At 50.2% G+C, this 6555-nt stretch overlaps 1 non-coding gene across 1 annotated transcript; it reads left to right on the top strand.

Annotated features, from left to right (window-relative positions):
* The first annotated feature begins 1084 nt into the window (after nucleotides 1-1084).
* On the top strand, nucleotides 1085-1157 carry Trnak-cuu (transfer RNA lysine (anticodon CUU)). Its single transcript has one exon. It is a non-coding gene; the product is annotated as a tRNA-Lys (tRNA).
* Nucleotides 1158-6555: the final 5398 nt, after the last annotated feature.

The following is a 6555-nucleotide window of genomic DNA, read 5'->3' as shown; positions in this document are numbered from 1 at the left end:
CGATGTTTTTTTTTTTCCTACCTGCTTTCAAACTCGATTGCCAGAGGGCTGCATGATAATGACGGTTCAAAAAGACCGAAGACTACTATCTTGTCACTAGTTTACTCGACCATGACGCGTTTCCTGGAGCACGTAAATATCGCAAAGTTGGATAATACAGAACCCGTGCAGGGCCTAGAAACGCTAACGCATTCCTCATTGCGCCTACGTTGGGAATATTCCCCGTTCGGCTTTGATCTCCGGCAGCCGGTGGCTGTGAGCGTGCGTTTGTCCATCGTAGGTCAGTCGTGAAAGTATGTACGAAATAAGAAAGAAAAAAAAAAACATAGAGATCGAGGCATACTTGCAAGCTATACGCTACGAAACCTGAAAGAGCCAACGGTGTTTAAACTTTGAAAAGCGGGGATTACAGGACCACAACGAATACAAATAACTCACATTTCGGGAATTGTACTAACTGACTACTGAGCATCAAACAAATGAGTAACTACATTATTGTAAAACGCCTGAATTCCGCCTCATTACGATCTTAACCGTCGGAATATTCATAACGAACCTTGTGGTACGTCGCACGGCGTTTATCCTTTAAAAAAAATGACATTCGTAATTCAACGGCTTTCACTGCTGTACAAAACGCGGTGGTGACAATTTCACGTCCTTTATGTAATAAGCGTGGGTTCGGTGAAAATGGTACAACTTTGAGTTGAGTTGCAATCGCCTGTACGTCCGTCTCCCAATATAAACTACGTCAAAATTATGTAATAATGTTCCAAAATATTCCTTGTCACATTTAAACAGCGCTTTGAGTGAGCGTGGCCATCAAAATACTTGTCTGCTTGTCTACATGTTTGTATTTTGCCAGAAATGTTCGCGCGATCAACTCATCATGAAATGTACGTAGTTCGTTCCACTTGTTGACAACCTGTAGGAAAGACGTTTGTGTGTAGAGCATGAGACTTTTAAGCTCTGAGACGGGGGTTCGAAGACGCCACTTTGGAACGGGGATACCTTTTGCGCTGCCTATAGTGTGGTCCATTTTCTTATTGCAAGTGCGACATCAGGCGGTGCAACTCCCACTTCCGGCGCCCGGCTAGCTCAGTCGGTAGAGCATGAGACTCTTAATCTCAGGGTCGTGGGTTCGAGCCCCACGTTGGGCGTGGTTTTTTTTTTTTTTTTGCACCGAAGAATATTATTGCAGGCAGCTCCAGAACACCAGGTGCGTAGCCCACTTGCGTCACCAGGTAAGCTGCTCTGCTAAGGACGTCAGGATTATTTAAACGGTGTTTTGTTTTTTCGTTCTGTCGACAACGACATTAAGATTTCGTTACATGGACAAGACTGCGAGAAATTCTCCATCCCTTCCTAAGGAAAGTTGAGAAAACCGCAAAGGCTAAAAGTGCATCCAACCTTCACTGAAACTGCGCCCAATCGATCCTCAAACCTTCAAAGACCCAAATCGCAAACGAAGATCGAACCCATGGGACGATTTATCACGCTCTACGTAAACGCACCTACTAACGATCAATTGATTCCGATGCGTTGTTTATGAAATAAAGGTATACTATTGTAGTCCCTCTTCATGATTAATGCGTGCATTGGCTCATCCAGAACCGTTTCTTTTTCGCGATTTTCAAGTAACCGTTTTAACACAATGGAAGCCCGATCGCACACACGCGCCGTGTATCCAGAGATCTTATCAGAGCTTATCAGTCGACCAACCGCTCTATGGGGTGACGCATTAGTTTTCTTACAGGATGCCATCTGTCCCACCAAGAATGCTTTCACATTAAAAATCGGCCGCCATCTGTTTGCTTCGCTGCACATGTCACCTACAGGCGTCTTCGGTCGCCGCTGCTTCCTCGCTCCACCTCCCTCCCCTTACACTCTTCCCCTGAATATTTGGGAGTTTAGCCGGCTGGACCGCTCGCCTTCTGCTCTGCTGTGCGCCGTGGGGATGCTGTCTACGTCAACACGGCCCTGGTCCTTCCATCACGTGACGGACTTTGTCCGTTGTGTGGATGTACCTGCTCAAGCACAGGCAGGCGTGGCAAGCGTTGCAGGGGGCGGCAGAAAGTTAGATGGGCAGATGAGATCAAGAAGTTTGCGGGGATAAATTGGTGACAGTTGGCACAGGACCGGGGTAATTGGATAATAATGGGAGAGGCCTTTGCCCTGCAGTGGGCGTAGATAGGCTGGTGATGATGATGATGACGACGACGACGACGATGATGATGATGATGACCGGCTCAAGGGGTGGATACTTCGAGCGGTCGCGTACAGGGGCTGCAGTGACATCTTGCGTATGCTACTAGACCGGTGGCTGAACACGCGTCTGCATGCTATAGCCGTGGGCGCGTATGAAAATCTTTACGAGGAAGTCGGGAATCACACGAGGAAGTGGCATCAGAACCGGAAGTGGTGTCATCATTGATTAGCGGGCTTCGCGGCAAAGCATAACTTGCCAAGGACGCAGTGTCGAGATTGCCGATCGACAGCGCTTCAGTTTAGCGCTGCAGCGCTGCAGCGACAGGCACTAGTACTTTAACGGTTGGCTGGCGAGGTGCGCGGGCGAGAGAGAAAGTAAACATATTTATTGTTTCATAAGAAAACTCTTTAGGGCGGCCACCTCATTCCAGGAGTTCATTGGCACGGGCCGCGTCTTCTGCCCTCTCTACCGACTTGCGCTGGACGTCGAGGGAGGAGCTTCTCAAGGCGCTCTGCCAAGGCTCATAAGTGGGGACGTTTGGCCAAATGGTGCAGCGGTTGCGTTTCATTTTCGTGAACCAAGGGGCCGAGGTACGAGTTCGTCACCTGTGTTTTTTTTTTTTTGGCTTTTTGAATCTTTGTTCTCGCGATAATTATTTCCTTGTTTAGATTAGTGTCGAACTTTTAAGCGTTTTAAATATTCCGTTGTGTCGGATAGATAACTTTATATTTGGTCACGTTAGATTAGGCTGTGTGAGGTTACGTCAGGTTAGGTTACGTTAGGTTAGATTGCGTTAAGGGAAGCCTAGCATTTTTAGGTCACCCAATCTAAAAACGTGTTTCGGAGTGTGAAGTAGTGCAGGCAGGGCATTACGCAAGGCAACACGACCGAACGTCATTTCAGTGCGGTGCTTGCAGTTTCGCCCACCAGCGCTGTTGGTACAGCGTTCAAAGATAGCCAAGAATGTCCGATTGGCAAATGATAATGCGACGTTCCTGCCTGTCGGTTTGTAATCTACAGGGCCTCAACATTTTTAAAGCAACGCATATGATCAGGCCACCAGGCCGCTTCACGGTCACTGATTCCGATAAAGAACAAAGTGACACGCGGAATTGCAGCAACTGGTTCCAGTAACTCTAAGGCCATAACATCCGTCCGCACGTGGTAAATTATCTGATGCTGCGCACGTCTAAGTCTCTCCTTTGTAGCTTTCAGTGTGCGTACCCCCTTTAGGAATAATGGGCTGTTGGCGATGCTATTGAGCCTTCCTCCCAGCAGGCGATAGAGGAGTATATGAGGTGGCGTTGCAGCATCCTCAATTGATATAAAAGTTTCAGTTCTGTGTGAAGAGCAGTCAAGAACTCACGCATATGATACCAGAAATTAAGGGCTGCTTCTTTTTAGCTTCTGATTTACCGCTGTACACATAGTCGCACTGAAACAATTATTTTCTTCTTTTTTGGAAAATAAATAAAGCTTCCCTTACCTGCAACCCCTGTGTGCTATAGGAAGCTTCCCAGATGGGGCTAGCAGACGTGCTGCTCCCATGTCAGCACCTTTTCATAAAGAGAGGAGTCCACGGCCCCAATGAACAATGATTAACTGGGTTTCAGAGTGAACTGACTACTAATGCGGGGAAGGTATATGACATCGGATGATTCCGACCTTCCTGTTCGCTCTTCTGTGCACCCATGGCTACCCCATGATGTGCCATCTCTTAGATGACCAACGCAAACTGTCGAGGGGGTGGTTGACGCGGGCCGTGCTCAAGGAATGCTGGACTAAGGAAGCCATCCCGACGCTCCATATTGTTTCTACTAAGGACGTTCATTCTCGCTCTCTCTTTCTTTTTCATCTGGATCATTTATCTATGTCCGCCGCAACATAATGTAACTCCTGCCAGGCTACACAAAAATTGGCTGGCGATTACTATACCGGCTAATGCGATATTTGGGCGCAGCAGCTGTGCGCTGAGGCAGCATTCACTCGGGGAATTACAAGAGGACAGCGATGATGAGCCTCTGCGGTAGCGGCACGAAGTGCGTCTCAGGAAGGGAACGCGAACTGCGTCTTAAGCGAACGCAAATCATAGTCACGCGCACGTCCTCCCTAACGTTTTCACCCCAGCGTCGCGCCGTCGAGCGCCTCGTGCGGGCTCACCATACTGCCCCTCCCCTCTCCACACCGCACACTTTCGGAGAGCGCTGGCTCGCGCCGCCGCGGCGAACCGCCCTCCCCTCCCAATTTCGCGACACTATCCTCCTTTGCTTTCTTTCATCGTTCGTTTTTTGTTTCACTTGCCAACATTCACCCGGTTGCGCCGACAACGCGGTACAGCCCAGAGACGGCCGCCAAAGGGCTGCTCCTTAAAGGGGTCCTGAAATGCCTTCCGCCGATGCATGGATGTACATGTAACCAAATAAAGCAATGTATTAGCAATCTCCTCCTGCAAGAATTTTGTTAAAGCGATGAGTATTAGCTGAGAAATCGTAAATCAAAAACCGCGAATTATCGTCGCACCGTATTTCCTCCTCCTTTCAACTGTTTCTTCGCTGTTGGCCTCCCCTCCCATGATGTTCCGCTCCTCAGCGGTGACGTACTTCCGCTATTGCGCTCCCACCGACTGCCGTCTGCTACGGGCCAGCTCTTTCGGCTTTTTCATCTCTGTAGACACCATGGACACAGGCTGGAAAAGCGAACGAATGACCTGGCCGCATGTGTGCGGCCTGGCCTTGCCCTTTCGCGGTGTACGTAGGTGCAGTTGGTATCGGCGGCGAACTCGCAGCCGCGTGGGGAGAATCGTGCGCTCGTTCCCTTTGGTGCACCGCGCACTGTTTATCCAAAAAGCGCGGTCTCAGATGTGGCCCCGCTGGTGCCGGGTGTTATTTTGCGGTGGTTGTAATTCCTACTACCGGCGGCATGTGAAAAAAGACATTTTCAACCGACACAGAACCCGTGCACAAAACGCGCCGGATCGGATCGCTTTATCAGCGGCGATGAACGTGAAGGCGAAGAGCAAACCAACGCTGCACTCGATCAGCGAGAACCCGTGTTCTGACAAGCTGCACCGATGTGTTGCATTCAACACTGACGGGAAAGCGTTTGTTTGCACTTGTTTGGATAGTCGTAAAATGTCCAAACACTCCGGCACTCCGCTAGCAGATCAGCCGGCGAGACATTTCGGAAAACATTTGACAGATGGCGCCGTATGCATTAGTGTGTCGCTACGCAAAACTGATGAGACGCTCTTCTAAAACTCCCATCGCGGTGTCACGTAGCGGGACGCAAAAATTTAGCGTTTAGCGTATGCAAAGGCCACAAACGCTGTACTAAAACTCTATTAGCAGCAAAATAGCGTGCGTATGTGAAACCGCTTGCGTTTACAAAGCTGCACGCCGAGCGCGTACGTTTCAAACCTAGTGACATCGTTTAAATACACTGGCAAGCACAGTGTAACGTAGTTAGATATCAACCGTATGCTCAGGCGACAAGCAAGAGCTTGTTTTATGTGGGGCGGAGATTGCGCATAAAGGCCCGTTCGCACTTGCGACGAAAGCGAGTGAGAGCGGCAGGAATTCCGTCGCTTTGTCGCGCGACGATCGTTTTTGTCGAATGGTCGGGACAAATTTTGGTTGCGCGACAGAATTCCCGTCGCTTTCGCTCGCTTTCGCCGCAAGCGGGAATGGAAAGTTCTGCCGCTGCCGTCTGCTACGCAGCTCGGAGGTAACCGCGCGATCTGCTCGGGCCGGATGAACGCGCACACTCCCGCACGGCAGCGCCCCAAGCGGCAGACGGCCGCGTACATCGCTCCCGGCGCCCGCCTGGAGCCCGCCCTCGGCACACTAGCCAGTATATTTCAGGCACTATATCGGAGGAAAGATTTTTTGCTTCCGATGAACCTAGTTCTTTGCCCCTGTGTTTTTAAATACGTGAAGTGGTTAGCACGTCGTCCTCACGCAGCTCTGTATCGTCGTAGCATCGCTGATTGTCCGAACGAAGCTTGCAGCTAAGCCAATGCAGCGACCGAAGCTGTGTGTGTGTGTGTGTGCATCGCCTCCTGTGTGTTGTGGACGCGTTCGTTTCGCGATGAAATGCGACATTGTACTTCTGCGGGTGGATAGTGCTTCCCATGGTCTGGATTATCTTTCTCGAACGACGTACCACTCAACCTCGCATGGGGTATGTGCAGTGTGCCTGGCTAAAAGCCTTCTCGCTTGCGCGCCAGAGTTGTGACTTGCTGCTCGTCCCCGCAAACCGGGTGTGAGGTGAGTGCCGAATTTACGACGGGCAGGAGGAGGCAACTCATCGTCTGTCAATCGCGGTTCAGACTTGCAACGCATGTTGTGACG

Source organism: Haemaphysalis longicornis, unplaced genomic scaffold (assembly GCF_048455015.1).
Source record: "Haemaphysalis longicornis isolate Haplotype H1 unplaced genomic scaffold, Haemaphysalis longicornis Haplotype H1 scaffold_7, whole genome shotgun sequence".
NCBI classification, from domain to species: domain Eukaryota; kingdom Metazoa; phylum Arthropoda; class Arachnida; order Ixodida; family Ixodidae; genus Haemaphysalis; species Haemaphysalis longicornis.
This window is presented reverse-complemented; position numbering and strand designations above follow the sequence as displayed.